This window comes from Harpia harpyja, unplaced genomic scaffold, assembly GCF_026419915.1.
Source record: "Harpia harpyja isolate bHarHar1 unplaced genomic scaffold, bHarHar1 primary haplotype scaffold_39, whole genome shotgun sequence".
Taxonomy (NCBI): Eukaryota; Metazoa; Chordata; class Aves; order Accipitriformes; family Accipitridae; genus Harpia; species Harpia harpyja.
In genome coordinates, this window is record NW_026293320.1 from 1,478,584 (window position 1) to 1,503,939 (window position 25,356).

The 25,356-nt window shown below is 56.5% G+C and overlaps 1 non-coding gene across 1 annotated transcript; it reads left to right on the top strand.

Annotated features, from left to right (window-relative positions):
- Window positions 1–548: 548 nt before the first annotated feature.
- TRNAF-GAA (transfer RNA phenylalanine (anticodon GAA)) lies at window positions 549–621 on the top strand. The gene has a single exon. It is a non-coding gene; the product is annotated as a tRNA-Phe (tRNA).
- Window positions 622–25,356: the final 24,735 nt, after the last annotated feature.

The following is a 25,356-nucleotide window of genomic DNA, read 5'->3' on the forward strand; positions in this document are numbered from 1 at the left end:
CTTGAGGAAAGCCCATGCTGGAGCAGGTTTATGTCAAAGGACTGTAGCCCATAGGAGGGACTGCATGGAAAAAGTGTTAGAAGGATGGAGCAGCAAAGAGGAACCGGTGTGGACTGACTACAAGCCCCCGTTCTCCACCCCCTGCACTGCTCAGGGGGGAGGAGGTAGAAGAGTTGTGAGCTAAGGAGGGAAGTTGAGCAAGGGAGAAAAGGGTGGGGAGAGGCCTTCCATGGGGAAGGAGATAAGGTCTTCCTTATCTCCACCAGCCCCACACTTCTTCCACCCTCAGCCTTTGCAACTGCACATGCCTGGTCTGCCCACGTATCTTTGCCACTGTCACGTTTGTACAAGGTCCACACACATCTTGACACACACCAGTGTAAGCTGGCCTCCACCAAACCTGGAGCCCAGCTGGCCTTGGAGACAGGGAGGGGCCGGGTCCCCTCTGCCCAGGGCTGGGCACAGCTTTTCCCTGGGAACCTCCCTGAGGAGCTCTCCTCCTGTGTGTCAGCCTGTGGCCTGGCACGGACAAGGGCTGCTGGGGCAGGGCTGAAGTAGCTCAGCTGGGAGAGCGTTAGACTGAAGATCTAAAGGTCCCTGGTTCAACCCCGGGCTTCAGCAGTGATTTGCTCCCTTTCATTTTTGCACAGCCCATCTGCTGCCTTCCAGCCTGCCCCAGCCCTGCTTGCTCCTTCACCCCTTGTCAGAGCACTGTCCCTGCCTTGTAGCTGCAGATCTGTGGCGAAGAAGGAGCCTTCCTCCAGCACCAGCAGTCCCCAGCCTCCCCCTGGGCAGGACTCTCCATTCAGTGCTCCTCTGGGGTGCTCTCCAGCTGTCCCTCCTTCCCTGCTCCACACGGATTGGGATCTTTCCTCTGCGGGGTCTCTGCAAAGACCCCCTCTCTCTCCTGCTTGTCATTCTCGATGGTGCACAGACTGCTCCCATCCTCATACACCTCCTTCACCTAGTCCTCAGTTCGCAGACCTGAGGCCACCATCCCCCCAGTCCCAGGGAGAGGCACTCCCTGGAGCTGAGGCCTCAATGGCAGCATCCTCCCTCCAGAGGTCTGTCACAGCCAGACCTCTGATGTGCCCAGGACAGCTGAGAAAGCCGTGCTGAGGATCAGCCACTGTAGTGCCTGGGCACCAGTGTTATTTAGTCACACGCTGTCTCGAGCAGAGTTTCTTGGCCCCGCTGCAATGATTGATGAAACACCTATGTGCTCCTCTCTGGGCATCAGCAGGAAGATACAGAGCACAGCGGGATCCCTCTGGGGCCCCACATGAACATCGCTCTGCATCAGTTCAAGCCTACTGCAAGGGCACAAGTTGGGACACAAATGCCAGCAGTGGCTCCCCTGCGGTCCAGCATGGAAGGTCACCAACTCTCACACCGTGTCTTCACAACAGCCCCAGCTCAACCACTCCATGTTATTTTTATTCTCCAAATTTACCCTCTTCTGCATGTCCTGGCATCACATACACTTCTGTGTTCTCCATCCCCCCAGCACCAGACCCAGGGCCCACAGCACAAGTGTCTCAGTAATCCCCAGTTCCCTTACTCAAACCTCCTCACCCACCAGACTGCACTGCCCAGCCCAGCTGCAGCCCCTCACAGCCATCAGTCCCTGCCCAGAAGAAGAAAGAGCTGCTCATGAGCAGCTGGGGTCTGCAAGGGCCCAAGGCAGCAGGAGCAGCCCATGGAGACTGGGGTCCTGGCAGAGCCATCAAAGGGGCAATCCCAGCCCGTGTGCCCCAGCAAGTGGCTCAGCACCCTGTGCCAGGGCAGTGGGGAGCAGAGCTGCCTCCTAACCACTGTGGGAGGTGATCCATGGGCCATGATACACCCTGGGGCTGGCCAGGGTGTTCATGGCATGATGGAAAACTTAGGGCTCACTTCTGTGGGGCTACAGCCCAGGGCTCGCCCCAGCACGGCAGCTCTGCCACGGCCTCGGCCGTGTTCGACCAGCGTGGCCCAGGCAGGGCCTAGGGGAAAGAACGACCAGGGAATGCCGGGATGAGGAGATGGGTGCTCTTGCTGGGGTGCATCACAGGAACTTGCAAAGGACCATTTTGATGGAACCTGTGGCTGGCGGATTGGAACTGTAAGCAGAAATATTCCCCAGGGACCATGGGCTTTTGCAGCCCCACAGCCTGACCCCAAGACTGCTGTCCCTGAGATGTGTCCCTTCCCCACCGCCATGTCTTTGTGCTCTTCTCCCCCCAGTCAGCCTCGGGAAGACACCCCGACACCTGGGCAGGCAAGCACCAGCTCTGGCTCAAAGCCCCAAAGGCTTTTAATAAGAACAGCGTAAAAACAGGGTCCTAAAAATAGAGGAAATGCCCAGCTGCTTCTGCTGCCTGTGGGAAAAGGGAGACGGTTCCCTGGTGCTCACGGCTCTCCCAGCTGCACAGACCTCTCCTTCCTCCTGGCTGCACCCAGCCCCACGGCAGGGACGGGCTCTGCTTGCCCTGGCATCAGGGACTGTTGTGCACTGAGCTCCGGTGTCACAGCCGTTGTGTCCTCAGGGGCATGTGCCTGAGACCCCTCTTCAGCATCGTCATAGCCTGTGCTCTCTGGGGACAGGGACCAGGCATCTGCCTCAGCTCCAGGGGCCCCAGCACTTCTCTGGGAGCGCAGGTTTGCCCCTGCAAGCAGCAAGGCAGGCCATTGCCCATTTGCCCCATGGGGTGCCCCTCCTGGCCTCTACATCACCTTCCTCCCTTCTCCTCACCAGTCCTGAGATGTTCCGCTCCCTCTCCCACCTGCAGACCCCCGAGAAAAACTCCTGGGACACATTCCTTCATGCCAGGAGGTTGGGCGCTCTCTCAGGACAGCACCAATTCATCCAGCACCCAGGAACTGGCAGTGCTTATCTTTCCCTCTCACCTCTGGGTGCATCCCTGGGCCCTGCTCCCTCCTCTGGTGCCCTGGGCATCTCCCAGTCTCCCTGCGCAGACACAGGATCCTCCCCAGGGTCAGAAACCTCCCTGGCATCATCATAGCCATCCACTGGGTCACCTCCGGGCAGCACAGGGATGCCTGCAAGGAGAGGGGAGCTGGTGACAATGAGAAGATACACATGCAGAGCAGAGGATGGGAGGATATGCAGGGACACGAGGCTCAGACGGGGGTGTTGGCAGCACCACAGGAGACCCCCATGTCCTCCCCAACTTCAACAGTGACACTCAGTGACACCGCTGTTCTTCACATGCCTGCAGGGAGGAGGCAGCCACTCCTTCCCACACCCTATTACCTGGTGCTGACCCCAGACCATCCTCCTCCTCGCTGTCCCTAGGGTAGGGCTGCAGATTGGTCCGGAACCCCTCTGAATAGGAGCCTGGAGAGAGGTGCAGCAGGTGCCATGGGAGTGCACTCTGCTGACCCAGACTGTGGTCAGTGCTTCTGGGGACAGGGGACCCACAGAGCCAGGGCTGAGTGAGGAGGAGGGCTCAGGACTCACCCTGCCGCCCTGGGACAAACCCCATCTCAAAGGGACTCCCAGAGCTACCCCAGGACAGCACCTTCCCTCAGCCCTCAGGTGTCACCCAGGGTGCGGGGGCAGGCAGAGAGAGGCTGTCCCCCACTTGGATGGGAGGAACTGGTGGGGAGGAAGCTCCTCTCTTGGGCCCAGGACCTGGCTGCTCTCCCCACAGACCCCACAGCCCCAGTGCTGCAGGGACCATTGGCCATGGGACTGCAGGGGGTCAGTCCTGAGTAGGAGGCAAGGGGAGAGAGACAGAGACCTGGCCTCCGAAGCCAGCGCTGGCGGCGTAGACCTGGCCTCCATAGCCATCATCGGCGGCGTACACCTGGCCTCCCTTGCTGGCGCCGGCGGGGTAGATCTGGCCTCCCTATCCGGCGCCGGCGGGGAAGACCTGGCCTCCCAAGCCCACACTGGCGGCGCAGATGTGGCCTCCCTAGGCAGTGCCGATGCGGTAGACCTGGCCTCCCTAGCCGGCGCCGGAGTGGTAGACCTGGCTTCCCTGCCGGCGCCAGGGGGGTAGACCTGGCCTCCCAAGCCCACAACGGCGGCGTAGACCTGGCATCCCTAGCTGGTGCTGGCAGGGTAGACCTGGCCTCCCAAGCCGGTGCCGGCGGGGTAGACCTGGCCTCCCAAGCGGGCGCCGGCGGGGTAGACCTGGCCTCCCAAGCCGGCGCCGCCGGCGTATACCTGGCCTCCATAGCCGGCGTCAGCGGGGTAGACCTGGCCTCCGTAGCCAGTGCCGGCGGGGCAGACCTGGCCTCCCTATCCGGCGTCGGCGGCGTAGACATTCCCTCCCTAGCTGTCGCCAGAGGTGTAGACCTGGCCTCCCTAGCTGGCGCCAGCTGCGTAGACCTGGCCTGCTAGCTGGTGCCGGCGGGGTAGACCTGATGTCCCTAGCTGCGCCAGCGTGGTAGACCTGGCCTCCCAAGCCGGCGCCGGCGGGGTAGGCCTGGCTTCCATAGCTGGTGCCGGCGGGGTAGACCTGGCCTCCCTGCCAGCGCCAGCGGGGTAGACCTGGCCTCCCAATCCGGCGCCGGCATGGTAGGCCTGGCCTCCGAAGCTGGTGCCGGGGTGTAGACCTGGCCTCCTTAGACGGCGCCGGCAGGGTAGACCTGGCCTCCCTGCCGGCGCCTGCGGCGTAGAAATGGCCACACTACACGGTGTTGGTGGCGTAGACATTGCCTCCCTAGCCGGCTAGGCGGGGTAGACCTAGCCTCCTTGCCGGCGCCGGCGGGGTAGACCTGGACTCCCAAGCCGGGGCCAGCGGCGTAGACCTGCCCTCCCTACTGGCGCCGGGGGCGTAGACATTGCCTCCCTCGCCGGTGCCGGTTGGGTAGACCTGGCCTCCCAAGCCGGCGCCGGCGGGGTAGGCCTGGCCACCCAAGCCGGCACCGGCGGGGTAGACCTGGCCTCAATAGCCGGTGCCGGCGGGGTAGACCTGGCCACCCAAGCCGGCACCGGCGGCGTAGACCTGGCCTGCCAAGCCGGCGTCGGCGGCGTAGACATTGCCTCGCTAGCCGGCGCCGGCGGGGTAGACCTGGGCTCCCTGGCGGCGGCGGCGGGGTAGACCTGGCCTCCCTGGCTAGCGCCGGCGGGGTAGACCTGGCCTCCCTAGCCGGCGTCAGCGGCGTAGACATTGCCTCGCTAGCCGGCGCCGGCGGGGTAGACCTGGCCTCCTTAGCCGGCGCCAGCGGGGTAGACCTGGCCTCCCTAGCCGGCGCCGGTGGCGTAGACATTGCCTTCCTAGCTGGCGCCAGCAGGGTAGACCTGGTCACTCTTCCGGCGCCGGCGGGGTAGACCTGGCCTCCCTGCCGGCGCCGGCGGGGTAAACCTGGCCTCTCTAGGTGGCGCCAGCGGGCAAGACCTGGCCTCCCTGCCGCCGCCGGCGGGGTAGACCTGGTCTCAGTGCCATTTCTGTCAGAGTAGAGCTGGCCTCCTGCTGGCAGCTGCGGTGTAGACCTGTCCTTCGTATCCGCGCCAGAGGGGTAGACCTGGCCTCCGTACGCGCTGGCGGCTAGACCTGGCTTCCCTACCCGCGCGGGCGGGGTCTACCTGGCCTCCCTGCCTGCCCGGCGGGGTAGACCTGGCCTCCCTGCCTGTGCGGGCTGGGTAGACCTGGTCTCACTGCCGCCGCGGGAGGGGTAGACCTGGCCTACCTAGCCGGCGCCGGCGTGGTAGACCTGGCCTCCGTGCCAGCGCCGCTGGGGTAGACATAGCCTCCCAAGCCGGTGCCGGCGGGGTAGACCTTACCTCAATTCCTGCGTCAGCGGGGTAGACCTTGCCATCCTGCCGGTGCCGGCGGGGTAGACCTTACCTCAATTCCTGCGTCAGCGGGGTAGACCTTGCCATCCTGCCGGCGTCGGCGGGGTAGACTTATCCTCCCTGCCGGCGCTGGCGGGGTAGACCTGGCCTCCCTAGATGGCGCGGGCGGGTTAGGCCTGTTATCCCTACCTCATGCTCCCGGTTAGCTTGCCATCCCATACCTGATCCTCCGGTGTAGTACCTGTACCCACACCGGTAATCCGGTCTAGTACTGGTACCGCTCCCCGGTACTCCGGGCTAGTTCCGGTACCCCCGCCGGTACTGTGGGCTAGTACTGGTACTCCGCCCCCCTCCCGGTACTCCGGGGTGGTAGCGATAAACCCCACCACTTCTCCGGGGTAGTGCAGGTACTCCGGGCTAGTACCGGTACCCCCCACTGATACCCCGGGCGACACCTGTTGTCTCTAGTGGCGCTCGGGGGTAGACCAGCCTTTCCTACCCGACCCTCCGGGGTAGGCCTGGTATCCCTACCTGATGCTGCGGGGTAGGCCTGGTGTCCCGTACCTGGTCCTCCGTGGTAGTACCGGTACCCCCACTGGTACTCCTGGTGAAACCTGATGTCCCTACTAGCGCTCGGGGTTAGATCCGCCCCTCCTACCTGACCCACTGGGTTTGGCCTGTTATCCCTACCTCATGCTCCCGGGTAGGCCTGGCGTCCTGTACCTGATCCTCCGGTGTAGTACCGGTACCCCAAGCGGTACACCGGGGTTGTACCGGTACACCCCAGCAGTACTCTGGGCGACACCTGATGTCGTACTGGCGCTCGGCGTTAAACCCGCCCTTCCTACCTGACCCTCCAGGTTAGGCGCGGTATCCCTACCTGATGCTCCTGGGTAGGCCTGGCATCCCATACCTGATGCTCCGGGGTAGACCTGGCCTACCTAGCCGGCGTGGGCGGGGAACTCCTGTTATCCTTACCTGATGCTCCAGTGTAGGCGTGGCATCCCATACCTGATCCTCCGGTGTAGTACCGGTACCCCCACCGGTACACCGGGGCAGTACCGGTAGTCACCACTGGTACCACGGGGTAGTACCGCGACCCCCGCCGTTACTCCGTGGTAGTACCGCTACCCCCCAGCGGTACTCCGGGCGACACCTGATGTCCCTACTGGCGCTCGGCGTTAGACCCGCCCTTCCTACCTCACCGTCCGGGTTAGGCGCGGTATCCCTACCTGATGCTCCTGGGTAGGCCTGGCATCCAATACCTGATGGTCCAGCGTAGGCCTGGCGTCGGCTAGCCGGCGCGGGTGGGGTAGACCTGCTATCCTTAACTGATACTAGAGTGTAGGCCTGGCATCCCATACCTGATCCTCCGGTGTAGTACCGGTACCCCCACCGGTACTCCAGGGTTGTACCGGTACTCACCGCCTGTACTCCGGGGTAGTACCGATACCCCCGCCGTTACTCCGGGGTAGGACGGGTATCCCCAAGCGGTACTCCAAGCGACACCTGATGTGCCTACTGGCGCTCGGCCGTTAGGCCCGCCCTTCCTACGTGACCCTCCGGGTTAGGCGTGGTATCCCTTCCTGATGCTCCAGGGTAGACCTGGCCTCCCAAGCCGGTGCCGGCGGGGTAGACCTGGTCTCCCTTCCTGCGCCAGCGGGGTAGACCTGGCTATCCTGCCGGCGTCGGCGGGGTTGACTGATCCTCCCTGCCGCCGCTGGCGGGGTCGACCTGGCCTCCCTAGACGGCGCGGGCGGGTTAGGCCTGTTATCCCTACCTCATGCTCCCCGGTAGGCTTGGCATCCCATAACTGATCCTCCGGTGTAGTACCTGTACCCACACCGGTAATCCGGTCTACTACCGGTACCGCCCCCCAGTATTCCGGGCTAGTACTGGTACACCGCCCCCCGCCCGGTACTCTGGGGTGGTAGCGATAACCCCCACCGGTACTCCGGGTAGTGCCGGTACTCCGGGCAGTGCCGGTACTCCGGGCTAGTACTGGTACCCCCCACTCGTACCTCAGGCAACACTGTTGTCCCTAGTGGCGCTCGGGGGTAGACCCGCCCTACCTACCCGACCCTCCGGGGTATGCCTTATATGCCTACCTGATGCTTCGGGGTAGGCCTGGAGTCCAGTACCTGATCCTGCAGTGTAGTACCGGTACCCCCAGCAGTACTGCGGGGTAGTACCAGTACTCTCCACCAGTACCCCGGGGTAGTACCTACACCCCCGCCGTTACTCTGGGTTTGTACCGGTACCCCCCCAGCGATACTTCGGGCGACACCTGATGTCCCTACTGGCGCTCGGCGTTAGACCCACCCATCCTACCTGACCCTCCGGGTTAGGCGTGGTATCCCTACCTGATGCTCCAGGGTAGGGCTGGCGTCCCTAACCAGCGTGGGCGGGGTAGACCTGGCCTCCCTAGCTGGCACTGGCGGGGTAGTCCTGGCCACGTTAGCCGGCGCCGGCGGGCTAATCCTGGCTTCCCTGCCGAAGCCAGCGGGGTAGACCTGGCCTCCCTGCCGGCGTCGGCGGGGTAGAATTATCCTTCCTGCCGGCGCTAGCGGGGTAGACCTGGCCTCCCTAGCCGGCGCGGGTGGGTTAGACCTGGTATCCTTACCTGATGCTCCAGGGTAGACTTGGCATCCCATACCTGATCCTCCTGCGTAGTACCTGTACCCACACCGGTAATCCTGTCTGGTACTGGTACCGCCCCCCGGTACTCCCGGCTAGTTCCGGTACCCCCCGCCGGTAGTCCGGGCTAGTACTGGTACCCCGCCCCCCGCCCGGTACTCCGGGGTGGTAGCGATAACCCCCACCGGTACTCCGGGGTAGTGCCAGTACTCCAGGCTAGTACTGGTACCCCCCACTGATACCCCGGGCGACACCTGTTGTCTCTAGTGGCGCTCGGGGGTAGACCAGCCTTTCCTACCCGACCCTCCGGGGTAGGCCTGGTATCCCTACCTGATGCTGCGGGGTAGGCCTGGTGTCCCGTACCTGGTCCTCTGTGGTAGTACCAGTACCCCCACTGGTACTCCTGGTGAAATCTGATGTCTCTACTAGCGCTCGGGGTTAGATCCGCCCCTCCTACCTCACCCACTGGGTTTGGCCTGTTATCCCTACCTCATGCTCCCGGGTAGGCCTGGCGTCCTGTACCTGATCCTCCGGTGTAGTACCGGTACCCCAAGCGGTACACCGGGGTTGTACCGGTACACCCCAACAGTACTCCGGGCGACACCTGATGTCGTACTGGCACTCGGCGTTAAACCCACCCTTCCTACCTGACCCTCCGCGTTAGGCCTGGTATCCCTACCTGATGCTCTGGGGTAGGCCTGGCGTCCCATACCTGATGCTCTGGGGTAGGCCTGGCATCCCATACCTGATCCTCTGGCATAGTACCTGTACCCACACCGGTAATTCTGTCTGGTAACAGTACCGCCCCCCGGTACTCCGGGCTAGTTCCGGTACCCCACCCCCGCCCCCCACCCGGTACTCCGGGCTGGTAGCGATAACCCGTGCCGGTAATCCAAGGTAGTACCGGTACGCCCACCGATACTCCAGGGTAGTGCCGGTACCTCTTGCCGGTACTCCGGGGTAGCACCGGTACCCCAACCAGTACTCCGGGGTACACTTGCTATCCCTACGGGCGATCGGAGGTAGGCCCGACCTCCCTACATGACCCTCTGGGATAGGCTGGCTATCCCTACCTGATGCTCCGGGGTTGGCCTGGCATCCCTAGCCGGCGCCTGAGGGGTAGACCTGGCCTCCCTGCCGGCGCTGGCGGGGTAGACCTTGGCTCCCTAGCCGGCGCCGGCGGGGTAGACTTTTCCTTCCTCGCCGGAGCTGGCGGGGTAGAACTGGCCTCCCTGCCAGCGCCGACGGGGTAGAACTGTCCTCCCTAGCCAGCGCCGGTGGGGTACACGTGGCCTCCCTGCCTACGCCAGATGGGTAGACCTGGCCTCCCTAACCGGCACCGGCGTGGTAGACCTGACCTCCCAAGCAGGCACCGGCGGCATAGACCTGGCCTCCCTAGCCGGTGCCGGCGGGTTAGACCTGGCCTCCCTGCTGGTGCCAGCGAGGCAGACCTGGCCTCCCTATCGTGCGCCGGCAGGGTAGACCTGGCCTCCCTAGCTGGTGCCTCAGGGTAGACCTGGCCTCCCTGCCGGTGCCGGCAGGGTAGACCTGGCCTTCCTGTCTGCGCAAGACGGGTAGACCTGGCCTCCCTTCCGGCACCTGCGGGGTAAACCTGGCCTCCCTAGCAGGTGCCAGCAGGCTAGACCTGGCCTCCCTAGCCGGCGCCGGTGGGGTAGACCTGACCTTCCTGCCTGTGCCAGAGGGGTAGACCTGGCCTCCCTAACCGGCTCCGATGGGGTAGACCTGGCCTCCATGCTGGTGCCGGCGGGCTACACCTGGCCTCCCTCGCCGATGCCGGTGGGGTAGACCTGGCTCCCTAGCCAGCGCCGGCGGGGTAGACCTGGCCTCCCAAGCCGGCGCCGACGGGGTAGAACTGGCCTCCCTAGCCGGCGCCGGTGAGGTACACATGGCCTCCCTGCCTACGCCAGAGGGGTAGACCTGGCCTCCCTAACCGGCACCGGCGTGGTAGACATGGCGTCCCAAGCCGGTGCTGGCCCGGTAGACCTGGCCTCCTTAGCCATCGCCCGCGGGGTAGACCTGGCCACCCTGCCGGCGCCAGTGGTGTAGACCTGGCCTCGCAAGCCGGCGCTGGCGGGGTAGTCCTGGCCTCCCTGCAGGTGCCGGCAGGGAATACCTGGCCTCCCTGCAGGCGCCGGCGGCGTAGAACTGGCCTCCCTGCAGGCGCCGGCGGGGTAGACCTGGCCTCCCTGCTGGTGCCAGGGAGGCAGACCTGGCCTCCCTATCCTGGGCCAGTGGCGTAGACATGGCCTCCCTAGCTGGCGCCTCGGGGTAGACCTGGCCTCCCTGCCGGCGCCGACGGGGTAGAACTGGCCTCCCTCGCCAGCGCCGGTGGTGTACACCTGGCCTTCCTGCCTGCGCCAGAGGGGTAGACCCGGCCTCCCTAGCCTACGCCTGCGGGGTAGACCTGGCCTCCCTGCCGGCGCCGGCAGGTTAAACCTGGCCTCCCTAGCCTGCGCCGGCGTGGTAGACCTTGCCTCCCTAGTCAGCGCAGGCAGATTAATCCTGGCCTCCCTGCTGGCGCCGGCGGGGTAGACCTGGCCTCCCACGCCGGCGCCAGCGGGGTAGACCTGGCCTCTCAAGCCGGCGCCGGCGGCGTAGACTTGGCCTCACTAGGCGGCACGGGCGGGGTAGACCTGGTATCCTTACCTGATGCTCCAGGGTAGGCCTGGCATCCCATACCTGATCATCCGGTGTAGTATCTCTACCTACACCGGAAATCCGGTCTAGTACCGGTACCGCCCGCCGGTACTCCGGGCTAGTACCGGTAACGTCCACAGGTACTCCGGGCCAGTACCCGTACCCCACCCCCGCTCCCCGCCCGGTACTCCGGGGTGGTAGCGATAACCCACGCCGTTAATCCGGTTTACTACCGGTACGCCCACCGATAGTCCAGGGTAGTATCGGTACCCCCTGCCGGTACTCCGGGGTAGCACCGGTACCCCCACCGGTACTCCGGGGTACACTTGCTATCTGTACGGGCGATCAGAGGTAGTCCCGAACTCCCTATCTGACCCTCTATGATAGGCCGTCTATCCCTGACGTGCGGAAAACAGACTCCACAATCAGTGAGATTGTAAAGTAGGTATGTTTATACAGCGCTGGGCCGCACACGGGGTAGTCCCACCAAAGTGGTGTGCGCCCGACTCGGCAGTTTGTCTCAAGTTTATACAGTCAAGTGTTACATATTCACAATACGCCTATACATATGCATGACCTATCCCCGCTCCATATTAAAATTAGCTCCGAGAGGTCATTTCCATAGTCTCCTCTCAACTGCGCTTGCGCAGTGCCTCTTTATGGTGGTCGTCTGGTGGTTGCAGAGATGAAGATAGATGACTCCTCTTCGTCACCGCTAGTAACCTTTTTTCTTGCGCAGGCTCAGTGATTTCTTGGTATTCACCCAATCTGCAAGACCAGTCTTAGCTGGCTCTTGGGGCCTGCTCCTGCTTCTTATCAGGAGCTGTGTTTACCTCATTGGCTGGTCCTTGGGACTAGCTCTTTTTATCAAAGACTGTCTTTGCCTCAGCTAATTTCAACAATGGAAGCGCTAAACATCATCCTTCATCCCCCCTTATTATGTCTACTGAGATTCTTTTGACTCCCCTTGTCTCAGTCCCCCCTTTTCTAGAAAATAGTAAATTCTTTTACTATATCTAATCCTAGTACTTCTAATACATTGTTTCCCTATCTAGCATCCTCTCAAAGTATTTGTTGGTCTCGAGTTTTCGTCGTAACTGATTCTTTTTCCATTCACTGTAAGAGTCTCCTGTACTCTTACAGCACAAGAAGCCACACCGAACCATTATGCAAAGGACCACAGACGAGAGAATAATGATTATTATAGTGACAAACAATTGCTTCAACCATGCCAAATTTGGCAACCAGGAGGTTAATTTTTCCCATATCTCAGTGAATTCCCATGAAGTGTCATCTTGTGACATTAAATGTAAAAGCTGGGTTTGTTTCCAAATTTGAGAGACATCTGTTTCTATTCGTCTTTTTTGGTTAACATAGGTGCAGCAGCGTTCATTAATTACAGTACACAGGCCCCCTTGTTGAGCAAAGAGCATATCTAGACCTAGTCGATTCTGGAGCACCATTTTTCCTAGGGAAGTGGTTTCTTCCTGGAGGGTCTTTATAGCATCGATTGTGGCATTATTAATAATTTCCATAGTGGCAGAAAGATTTAGCAGAGCTTTCTCTAACTCACTAACTCCCAATGATGGAATGAGCCATCGTACAAAACTGTGAAATCTAGCTGGTCTTTCCACTAGGGGATTGCTGGTGCATTTTTGCCTTATTACTGGTTTCATATAAGTCCGTAAAAATTTTTTTGAATCATTGTCAGTCAAATTTTTAACCACAATGGTATTAGGGACTATGGTTCCGACGGCACATTGGCCAGTCCAGCCTAGAGGCAGCACTTTATATCCTGTCTGTCCACAAATCCAATACCATCCTAGTCCTACTGGAGTGGGCCATCCCCTGGGTCTAGTAGAATTATGCCCCCGGGTTCTTGCAACCCGGGTTTGATTGAAGTTCCACATGTTTGCGCTACCATATTTAATATATTCAGTACAATTGGGGTAACTCCCAACAAACAACTTGACTGATCCACATCTAGGGTCCGTGCTATTACCTCCAGAATTCTTAGTTGTATTTTTCAGATGGCATCTTTGAACACACGGAACCCTTTGGGTTTCATTCCACAATTCGCTCAGATCTGTTTGCCATTGAAGGTTCTCAGAGGGTATTTCAGTGTACATTGTGAGGGACATGTTATTAAAAGCTGCTGCTATCACCGAGGTGTTAGAAAAAACTGTAGCAATTACGGGGTAGCCCTGTCCGAGACCCTTAGGAAAATGTGAACATATCCAGCAATCAGTTTGATTCACTATTTTTGCGATACTTTCGTGGAGTTGAACAAACACGTTCCCATCCCACGCTACACTCCTTGTCCCCATAGTTGCCCATATTACCGTGTAAAAACTAAGTGTCCATCGGATTTTGTGGTGACTTTCCATGGAGTTTTGGGTGTCTTTTCACTCTGGTGTGATGAATCCAAGCGTTCCGTTCCTTGATCCTAATCGCGGTGAAGGAGGTAAGTAATACTTGAAATGGTCCTTCCCACTGCGGCTCCAGAGCTTTTTCTGTAAGAGACTTTATATACACATAATCTCCTGGTTGTATATTATGTACAGGCCCATCCAAACCTCTCCCTCGAGTCCCTACCACATGCTTCCTGATTTTATTAAGTTGCTTACCTAATGCTACCATGTAAGAAGTCATAATTTCATCCCCCGCTTGTACAGACACCCCTCTCTGTATCCCATAGGGTTGTCCATACAGAATTTCAAAGGGGCTCAGTCCTTCTTTCGCCCTTAGTCTTGTTCGTATACGCAGAAGGGCTAAAGGGAGAGACTGAGGCCATGTCAAATTTGCTTCTTGTCCTAATTTCACAATTTGCTGTTTGATTAAGTGGTTCATTTTTTCTACTTGACCACTCGACTGGGGGTGATATGGAGTATGAAGCTGCCAATCTATACCCAAATGGCGGCTAATTTGTTGTACTATTTTTGAGACAAAATGTGGTCCTCTGTCAGAGGATATGGTTGCTGGAACCCCAAACCGTGGTATTATCTCTTGCACCAATATTTTAGTTACCTCCCGAGCTTTAGCCGTTCTTGTTGGGAATGCTTCTGGCCAACCTGAAAAGGTATCAGTTAATACCAATAAATAGCGATACCCCCCTTTTCTTGGAAGTTCTGTAAAATCAATTTGCCATTGTTGTCCAGGCCCCTTGCCTTTTCCAATCTGGCCCGTTTCCGCCTTGGGGGTATTCTTAGGATTAGTCTGGAGGCAAAGATCACACTGTTGAGTCACCTGTCTCACCGTGGTGTATAAATTTCTAGCCACAATTTCTCTTATCAAATGATTATACAGAGCCTCTGTTCCCCAATGTCTTTTCCTATGTTCCTCCCGTATCAAATGCCATAATAAGCAAGAGGGAACGATTAGCTTTCCTTGTGGGGTATGAGCCCACCCCTCTTCATTATATGACCCTTCTAAATCTGTCATGAGCTTCTGATCTTCCTTGGTGTATTCTGGCTTACCTTCTAGGGAAATCTGCCTATCAGGAATTAAGGCCCCTTCTGTTTTTACCTTTGTTTTGGCCACTTGTTTTGCCTCTCTGTCCACCAGCTCATTCCCTCTTTCCAAATCTGAGCTCACTTTCTGGTGTGCCTTAAGATGCATAATTGCTACTTTCTTAGGGAGCTGGACAGCTTCCAGTAACTTCAGAATTTCTTCTGCGTGTTTGATATTTTTCCCTTGAGAACTCAATAGTTCTCTCTCCTTCCAAATTGCTCCATGTGCATGTACAACTCCAAAGGCATATTTTGAGTCTGTATAAATGTTCACAACTTTGCCCCGGGCCAATTCCAGGGCACGGGTTAGAGCAATTATTTCTGCCTTCTGTGCGGAGGTGTTCATAGGCAAAGCCCCTGATTCTATTACCTCTTGGCTGGTGGTGACGGCGTATCCCGCATGTCGATTACCATTTAGGACATAACTGCTTCCGTCTGTGAACCAAGTTTCCCCGTTTTCCATGGGGCTGTCTTTCAGGTCTGGGCGACTGGCGTATGTTGCTTCGATGGTTTCCAAACAGTCATGATGTACCGGTTCTCCTGTGTTCCCACTGAGAAAAGAAGCTGGGTTGACAATGTTAGTGACTACAATCTCCACATCATCCTGCTCTACCAATATAGCTTGATATCTCAGGAATCTTTGCGGAGAGAGCCAATGTCCACCTTTCGCTTCCAGTACTGCTGATACTGTGTGAGACACCAAATCAGTCATTTTCTGGCCCAGAGTAAACTTTCGGGCTTCCTGTATATTCAATATCACAGCCGCAACTGCCCGCAGGCATCCAGGCCAACCTTTTGCAGTCGTGTCTAACTGCTTAGAAAGGTAGGCAACTGCCTGTCGATACGGACCCAGGTTTTGTGCTAATATTTCCAGGGCAATACCCTGCTTCTCGTGGGAGTAAAGAAGAAACGGCTTACTCACATCTGGGAGTCCTAAGGCCGGGGCCGACATCAAAGCCTCTTTCGGTAGCTCAAAGGCTCGTTCGGTCTCCTTGTTCCACTCAAGGTGTTTCTGCTCAGTGGCTGTCAACGCATACAGTGGTTAAACAAGCAATCCATAATTATAGATCCACAATCGGCACCACCCCGTCATTCCAAGAAAAGTCCGTAACTCTTTTACTGTCTGAGGTCTCCGAGTTTGGCATATTGCCTCTTTACGGGCCTGTCCCAAAGTTCTCTGTCCCGCACTAATTTCATAGCCCAAATAATTCACTTTGCGTTGCATTACCTGTGCCTTTTTCTTGGATACCCGGTACCCCTGGAGTCCCAGGAAATTCAACAGACTCACTGTCCATGTCATACAATCTTTCTCTGTTTTGGTGGCGATCAGGATATCATCCACATACTGCAACAGCTTCCCCTCCTCAGACGGGGCTTCCCAGGATTCTAAGTCTTTTGCAAGCTGATTGCCAAAAATGGTAGGACTATTCTTAAATCCTTGTGGCAACACCGTCCAAGTGAGCTGGGTCTTTCGACCACGCTTGGGGTTTTCCCATTCAAATGCAAATAATTTTTGGCTGGCTTCATGGAGAGGGAGGCAAAAGAAAGCATCCTTCAAATCTAAAACAGTAAACCAAGTCAATTCAGGTGTTAATATGGTCAACAGGGTATATGGGTTCGCCACTACTGGGTAAAGATCTTCAGTTATCTTATTCACCGCCCGTAAGTCTTGGACCACCCGATATGAACCATCGGGCTTCCGAACAGGTAATATAGGGGTATTGAATTCAGACTCACACTCTTTTAATAATCCCAACTGCAAAAATTTTTCTATCACCGGCCGGATTCCTTCTCTGTCTTCCTTCTTTAGGGGATATTGTTTAATTCTTACCAGCTTTTGGCCTTCCTTGATCCTAACTTCAACAGGTGGAGCACTTTTCACTCTTCCAGGTGCATCGGTAGCCCATACCCCCGGGTACACTTGGTTTAAGATGTCCTCGTTAATGCTTCCTTCTAGGGGGAGACTGGTTAAAGTTAGGCTCAATATATGAATATATTGCTGATCTTTTACCTCCAGAGTAATTTCTCCCTTTTTGAATACAATTTTTGCTCCCAATTGTTCCAACAAGTCCCTTCCCAAAAGTGCCTTTGGGGAGTTGGGCATATATAAAAATTTATGAATGCCCCACTGTTTTCCTAATTTATATTCTAAAGGTTTACAAAAATATGCCTTTTCACTTTGGCCAGTCGCTCCTTTCACCATGACATAATCATCTCCCAGGGGCATCAAAGCTTGATTCAGAACCGAGTATGTTGCTCCTGTATCTTCCAAAAATTCTACCTCTTGTTGTGTTTTCCCTAGCTTAATTATAACCAGTGGATCCGCTAGGGTAGATTCCCCAGGTTCCCGTCAATCTCCCTTCACATGGGCTACCGTTCCTCCTGTTTGAGCCCTCTGATCCTCCTTGTTCCTTGGGCATTCCTTTTTCCAATGACCGAATTTCTTACACAAAGCGCATTGATCCTTGCCCAGTCGCGGCAAGTCTCGTCTAGGCCCTCTTCCTCTTTCTTCCTGGATAACAGCCATTAATTTCCTTTGCCCCTGCCTATATCCTTCCTCTCTGTTAATAAATACTCTCCATGCTTCATCCAACAATATTTCTAAATTCCTACTCTCTGTAGGCCGTAATTTCTGAAGTTTGCGCCTTATATCCCTTGTAGATTGCCCCCAAAACAGGGAGACTAATTGTTGTATTCCTACCTCTGACCCAGGATCCAGCGGTGTGCTGCGGCACATTACATCCCTCAATCGATCCAGGAATTCGGATGGAGACTCAGAAGGACTCTGTTTAACTGCATATAAAGCTGACCAGTTTACAGTTTTAGGGATTGCTCTCTCTATTCCTTTTGTAATCCATTCCTGATACCCCTGCAATCTTTCCATATGTGCAGATCTATTAACATCCCACTTTGGGTCTTGGAGAGGGAAATATTCCTTAATGTCCCCTCCTGTAATCTTATAATGATCTTCAGCAAGGTTCCCTGCTGTTTTTAAAATCAGCTGTTTTTCTGTCTCAGTCATATATTCCAATAATAGCTGTATATCCTTCCAATCAGGGTTATGCTGTTTTACAATAAATTGGAAATGCTTAGTTACACCTATCGGATCTCTCCTATAATCTTTTGCAACCTTTTTCCATTCCCCTAGGTCAGCAGTAGAAAAGGGTACTTGGATTAACATCGTCCCACCATCCGGCCCCACCGCCTCTCGGAGAGGTGCTTGTAAAGCTGTTGAGGTAGTTTTCTTCCTAGTACGGGAAGATACAGGGCTGCTCGGGGGGGTTGGAGTTCTATCCGAGTCTGCATCCTGTTCCTGTGGTCGAGGGGGAGGCTTAAACAAATCAGTTAGATCTTGTTCTGGTGCCTGATGGATTTTATTTGTCTTTGTACATCTTTGTCCAATACTACATGCCGAACAACACCGCCTCAGTTTACCTCTAAACTCCTTGTTGTTCTCTCGCTCAAGTGCAAGCACCATGGGGTCCTGTGGGGGTACCATTCCACAGTCCCTTTGCCACTCCGGATGATTTCGGAGGGTGAAAAACATGTCTGCATACGAAACCTCATCCCATTTTCCTTCTCTCCTTAAAAACAGCATTAGTTGTAATAAAGTATTATAATCTATTGACCCATTAAGCGGCCACTTAGCATCACCTTCTAACTTATACAACGGCCACCACTGATTGCAGTATTTAATAAGGTTCTTTTTACTTTCCGTACCTCCGGTCCCAACAATATCTTTCCAGTGGGCAATTACACAACCCAGAGGACTCTTCCTCAATACTCCTCCTTGATTGTTTCCCATTTTAATACTCTTCCTAATAATTCTTAAGTTGGATTTTGGCTTCTCCTTTTAATAAGCTTCCATGCAAATCGTTCCTTACACTTCTTTATAGTCTTCCCTCCGTTTCCCTCCCACACATCCCAAATTTCTGGAATTAAATTTTCCTTTACACACCAATCTCACTATTTCACTTAGTGAACTCTTTCCCAATCATAAAAGTGTGGAATTTGGGGAAAACACTCAAGGCAGTCTGGTTTCCGTCTGCTACAGTACTGCTACAGTACCACCTTCTCCCACAAGATTTACACTTCAACAAAAGCCAAGCTGGATGCTAATTACTATATAGTCCAGTTACAAGCCCACATACAAAGCAGGGGATCACCGCTATTAATACGTAAAGACATTCACACAAACATACATACACCTATAGATTTCAACATATCATTTCCACACACCCCCACAAAATCTTTAACATAAATTTCCAAACATTCACATCATACAATCATCGCTCCAGTTGACAACCTTCCAGCAGCTGCAAAAATAAACCAAGCGCAATTGCGAGGGGGTGCGCCTACCCTTCTCCTGCCTCTTATATACCAGTCATCGACAGGTCCGTCCTGGCTCCCGATACCAGGATACAGCAGTCACCCTGGATTTGCTCGATCTACCCCCAAGATCGCTAGCGGCCGCTCTATCGGTCAGCAAATCCCCCCTTACGATACAGGGTACCTTCCTCCCATACGGGGACTACGCTGCACGCCAGACGTCTCTGTGCGATTTACCAGCTGCCCCGGCCTGTACTTTTACAGGCTACCTTTGTAAACATACCATTTAGTCTGTGGCTTCAGGAGGTTGTTGTCTGCTCCCGCGGTGAGTGGCTGGCAGTGGAGGCTCCTCCGAGGAAAGTGGTAGGAGACGTGGCCTCCTTACCCGTGCGGGTGGGGTAGACCTGGCCTCCCTACCCTCGTGGGCAGGGTAGACCTGGCCTCCCTACCCGTTTTGTTCTGGTAGACCTGGCCTCTCTGCCGGTGATGGTGGGGTAGACCTGGCCTACCTACCCGCGCAGGAGGGGTAGACCTGGCCTCCCTACCCGCGCGAGTGGAGTACATCTGGCCAACTTACCCGCACAGGAGGTGTACACCTAGCCTCCCTACCTGCTCATTTTGGGTAGACCTGGTCTCCCTACCTGCGCAGGCGGGGTAGACCTGGCGTACCTACCCGCGCGGGGGGGGTAGACCTGGCCTCCCTGCTGGCGCAGGCTGGGTAGACCTGGCCTCACTACGGGCACGGGAGAGGTAGACTTGGCCTCCCTACCCGAGCGGGGGGGTAGACCTGGCCTCCCTACCCACGTGGGCGGGGTAGACCTGGCCTGCCTACCCGTTTGGTTCTGGTAGACCTGGCCTCACTGCCGGCACGGCAGAGGTAGATCTGGCCTCCATACCCACGCGGGTGGGGTAGATCTGGCGTCCCTGCCCGTGCGGGCAAGGTAGACTTGGCCTCCCTACCCATGTGGGCGGGGTAGACATGGCCTCCCTACTCGCGCCGAAGGGGTAGACCTGGCCTCTATACCCGTGCGGCCGGGGTAGACCTGGCCTACTTACCCTCTCAGGTGGGGTAGACCTGGCCTTCCTACCGGCGCGGGCAGGGTAAACATGGCCTCCTTGCCCGCGCAGGCTGTGTAGACCTGCCCTTCCTGCCCGCGCGGGCGGGGTAGACCTGGCCTCCGTACCCGCGTGGGCGGGGTAGACCTGGCCTCACTACCGGCACAGGAGGGGTAGACCTGGCTTCCCTACCCACGCAGGCGAGGTAGACCTGGCCCTTCTGTTGGCGCCGTCGGTGTAGGCCTGGCCTCCATATCTGCGCAGGTGGTGTAGACCTGCCCTCCCCACCCACGCAGGCGGGGTAGACCTAGCCTCCCGGTCGGCGCCATTGGGGTAGACCTGGCCTCCCTGCCGCCACTGGCCGGGTAGACCTGGCCTCCATACCCGCGCGTGCAGGATAGAGCTGGCCTCCCTGCCGACGCGGGCGAGGTAGACCTGTCCTCCATATCTGTGAGGGCGGGGTAGACCTGGCCTCCCTATTCGCACTGGCGGGGTAGATCTGGCCTCCATTTCAGCACCAGCGGGCTGGATCTGGCCTCCCTGCCGGCGCCAGCGGGGTAGACAAGCCTCCCTACCCGCGCGAGAGTGGTAAACCTGGCCTCCCTACCCGTGCCTGCGGGGTAGACCTGCCCTCCCTGACGATGCAGGTTGGGTAGACCAGGATGTAGACGACCTCGGCTGGACCGAGTGGCCTGGGGAGGATATTGACCTTGACAAGATTGCAGTGTTCCCGTGAGAGAACAAGAAAGAACAATAAGCATGTTTTGGAAACTAAGTTTAAGGAATGTGTTGACTGTTTGCAGATGTTATAAGGAACCTGAAAAAACCACCCAATGAGGCATGAGAAAAACAACTTCTGACAACGTTTTGACAAATAAGGGACAGACATATGTACAAGGTAACAAGTGTAATGGGTATAAATTTGCTGGCTTGTAAGAATAAAAAAACCTTCTTTGCTTGTACTATAAGAATGCATACTTGTCGTTTGTCCGTCTCGACCGTGACAGGAACCTCCACTTCTTGCAAAGCCTCCATCTCCTGCCTCTGCCTCAGGGACGGTAGGTTTTAGGCCCACCAGTCTATCTCCCTCTCACACTCCCTGATACTCCTCAACCTTTCCACTTCCTCCTTCAGCTCTACCACCAGGCTGTGCAGATCATCCACCTGGTCACACCTCACACAAGAGCTGTCCCCGCTGCCCTCCGTCATCAGTGACAGACTCAGGCACTCCCTGCAGCCAGAGACCTGGACAGCTGCACGTTTACATGGGAGCTCTGTCTGCGTCACCAATTTTTTCCTAACAATGGCTTTCACCCAAGTGGCAACCATACCTGGGTCTCCCTCTGGGCTGATGCCTGCTTGAGTAGCCTTCTTGAGCTGGGAATGGGGGGGGGGGGCTACACCCTACCTGCATGCCCTGCCTGTGTGAACTGCGGTGCCACGCCCTTTCTGACACACCACGCCCTGTTTGCCCGCCCTGTCCGCCACGCTTCTGGTCGCTGGCGCTCCTCAGGGCCATTTAAATCTCCCGTGGTTCCCCCTGGCAACACCCATGCTGCGTCAGACAGTCTCGCGAGAGCCGCCGGCTCTCGACAGGTCCCTCAGCTCTTCCCCGGCACTCCTGGACCTCGGGAACCTCCCAGTCCTCCTCAATCTGGCACTTAGCCGCCGACTTACAGTTGCCTCTGGTGGCCTCGCCGCTGACTGAATGCTGCTGATGGTTACGCCGGTATCCTGTGAACCGGCCTGGGAGGCCCCACATCCCAGCCCAGCCCAGCATGGTGGCCATGCAGGGTTACTGGGGAAGACTCTGAGCTTTCCTCAGTGCTGCAAGACACAGGCAACGCCACCTGCCGACATGGAAAAGCAGGACAAAATGCAAACTTCAGAAGAATATGTGCATGGGGGCAATACGGAAAAGACCCAAAGAGGATCTCAGAAAAGACCATGTGGATGAGAGGAACTAGCCAGTGAGCCCATGAACTGCAAAGTGGCTTTTGAGGTTCCAAGCAGAGAGATAGGATGGTAGTGGGGAACTCCCTTTCCCCATGGGGTTGTGAGGGATGTCACAGCTACCTGTAAGACCACTGCGGGGTGCAGGCTGGTGCTATATACAGTTCCTTGTCCTTAGGTTGATAACCTGATCGAATGTTTCAAACAGCTCTGGCTGACTGAGAGAGGGGAGAGGTTAGGAGTGTGCTGGCACTTGTGCAGGTCCACCTGAGCCACAGCAGCCAAAGCCAGTCTGCTGTGTGTACGTCCTGTCAAAGGATGGGGAAGGGGGTGGTGAGGGTGGATGTAAATGTATTGAATCCTGTAGGACCTCAGCAGGGTGTAAACGGGAGGGAACAAGGTGTGAAGATTGTACTGGGTCTGGCTGGGATGGCGTTAGTTTTCTTGTTAGCAGCCCCTATGGTGCCGAGCTTTGCCTTGGTGGTCAAAAGAGTGTTGACAGATAACACACTGACATTGTAGCTACTGCTGAGCAGCGCTTGCACAGCATCAAGGCCTTCTCTGTTGCTCACTCTGCCCCAACAGCGAGGAGGCTGGGGGTGGCACGAGGCTGGGAGGGGACAAAGTCAGGACAGCTGACCCCAATGGACCAAGGCGATATTCCACACCATATGATGTCATAGTCAGCAATAGAACTAGGGGAGTGCTGGGCATTCTTCAAAATAGAAGTAATCCACTTATTAAACTGTCTTTATCTCAACCCATGAGATTTTTTTTCTCACTTTTGTCCTTTCGTTTTCCTCCGCCATCTTACCGGTGGGGAGTGAGGAAGTGACTGGGTGGGGGCTGCCACATGGGGTCACCCCACCAGACAAGCACATAGAAAATAGGTTGGTATGTGCTTGTGAGGTCACTGCTGCCTGAGTAGACCATAGGCTGGGAGCTGGCACGTGGCTTGTGTAAGTGATTGTGAGATTACTGATACCTGAGTAGCTGATAGGCCAAGAGTAGGGGCGTGGCTTGTGTCAGAGCTTACAAGGTCACTTGTGCTTTTGCATCTCACAGGCAAGCAGATAGCAAGTAGGTGGCTATGTGGTGGCCAGCTCATTGGTGCCTGAGTAGCTGCTAGGCAAGAGGGAGTGTTGTGGTTTAACCCCAGCCAGCATCTAAGCACCACGCAGCTGCTCACTCACCCCCCCCCTCACCCAGTGGTTTGGGGGAGAAAATCGGGAAAAGAAGTAAAACTCGTGGGTTGAGATAAGAATGGATTAATAGAACAGAAAAGAAGAAACTAATGATGATAATGATGACACTAATAAAATGACAGCAGTAATAATAAAAGGATTGGAATATACAAATGATGCACAGTACAATTGCTCACTACCTGCTGATTCCCCCAGCGGCGATCTCCCTGCCCCCACTCCCCCCAGTTTATATACTAAAGGTGACGTCACATGGTATGGAATACCTCATTGGCCAGTTTGGGTCAGGTGCCCTGGCTGTGTCCCATCCCAACTTCTTGTGCCCCTCCAGCTTTCTCACTGGCTGGGCATGAGAAGCTGAAAAATCCTTGACTTGAGACTAAACATTACTTAGCAACAACTGAAAACATCAGTGTTATCAACATTCTTCTCATACTGAACTCAAAACATAGCACTGTACCAGCTACTAGAAAGACAATTAACTCTATCCCAGCTGAAACCAGGACAGGGAGACACATGGCTTGGGTATGTACTTGTGTTGTCACTCTGGGCTGAAGGGCTGATAGGCCAGGACCAGGTGCATGGCTCTTATAGGTTCTTGCAAGGTCACCGGAGGCAGACTACTGCAACAGCAAGTACCTGGCAAATGGGTGTACCCATACGTGTGAGGTCACTGGTGCCTTAGTAGCTGATAGGGCAGGAGCTGGCCCATGGCTTGTGTCTGTGCTGATGAGGTCACTCCTACTTGAGTAGCTCATAGGCCTGGAGTAGGCCAATGGCACGTGTAGGTGCTTCTAATGTCACTGCTGCCTGAGTAGCTGATAGGGCAGGAGCAGGCCCCTGTTTTGTGCTTGTGGTTTTGATGTCATTGATGTCTGAATAGCCAATAGGCATGGAGCAGGCCCATGTCAGATGCAGATACTATGACGTCACCTGTGGCTGAGTAGCAGATAGGCTAGGAGTATGCACATGGCTGTGTATGGATGAACTTGTGATGTCACTGGTGCCTGGAGAGCTGATAGGCCGGGAGCTGGCACATAGCTTGGGCAGGTGCTTCTGGTGTCACCAAAACAATATTCAGACCACAACCAAACACGGCTTTTTGGAAGAAGCATCGTTAGCAGAAGTCCATCCACCGCGCCCACGCGTGTGGCACTGTAACTCAGGCACACGCAGTGGTGGCAGTAGGAGGGGTGTGAGGTCACCGTCAGTATAAATCATGAGCACGCAGCGGTGGCCGTGGGAGGTTGGCAATGTTCACGTCACCGATGGCACCCCATGGCCGCGGGGCTCGGTGCAGAGCGGCCGTGTGCTGTCACAAGGGCATCAGAGGGGACGGGATCCACCCAGGCCCGTCTTTGCGAGGCCGAAGGAGCAGCCCCTGCAGCCCTGGCTGGAGCAGTCGGGGTAGGGGTGGCTCGGGGGCACCGCAGGGATGTGCCTGGGCACGGCGCCAGGAGGAAACCACAGACTTCCTCCGGAGCACGGGGAGCGCTGCGAGGTCACGTGGGCTGTGGTTTGTGCACCTGCAGGCTGCAGGTCCCGAGCCACCCGCGGGGAATAACGGCCCCTCGGTGACATGCCAAGAGTCAGGGATATGACTGAGCCTCTGGGCTGCATGTCTGCTGCTGGGACAGAGACGTGTCCCAGCTCCAGCTCATTGGAAGGGACCATCCATGGGGCTCTCCAGGGAGGGACGGGCAAGCTAGCGCTGCTGGGATGGGGCTCTGGCCGGGGCTAAGGCCCTTTCCCAGCTGCTGCTCCCAGCAGAGCAGAGTCTGAAGCAGGGGCAGGGGCTGTTTCCTTCCCTTCCTGACACAGCCCCCGCTGCAGTCTCAGCCCTGTGATTCCCATGGCACAGGGGTGGCTGGACACTCATACCTGGGGCTCTTGGATGTGCCAGGAATACGAGATGCTCAGTGCTCCTAGTCCACACGGCACGGTCCAGGGGGTGAAAAACCTGTTCCCCCCCACAACTGGCCCTGTCTTGTGATGCCCCCCCACCACAGTGACGTGACACCTGTAGCGGAGCCATCTCTCATATATGGTCATGAATGGTGCTGGAGAAGTTCATTGGAGGGCTGGGCTGTGTCGGAGGGGAGATGGCTCCCGATAATGTCTAAAAAGGTGCTGCTGCTTCGATTGGCTCCTCCTGTAGCTGGGCTGGCAGCTGCAGAGATATATTGCCCTCCCGTCGTCATTGTCCCCATGAGTCCCCAGCAGCCGTGGCAGGGAGTGCGGCGCAGCAGGGATGTGCTGGCAG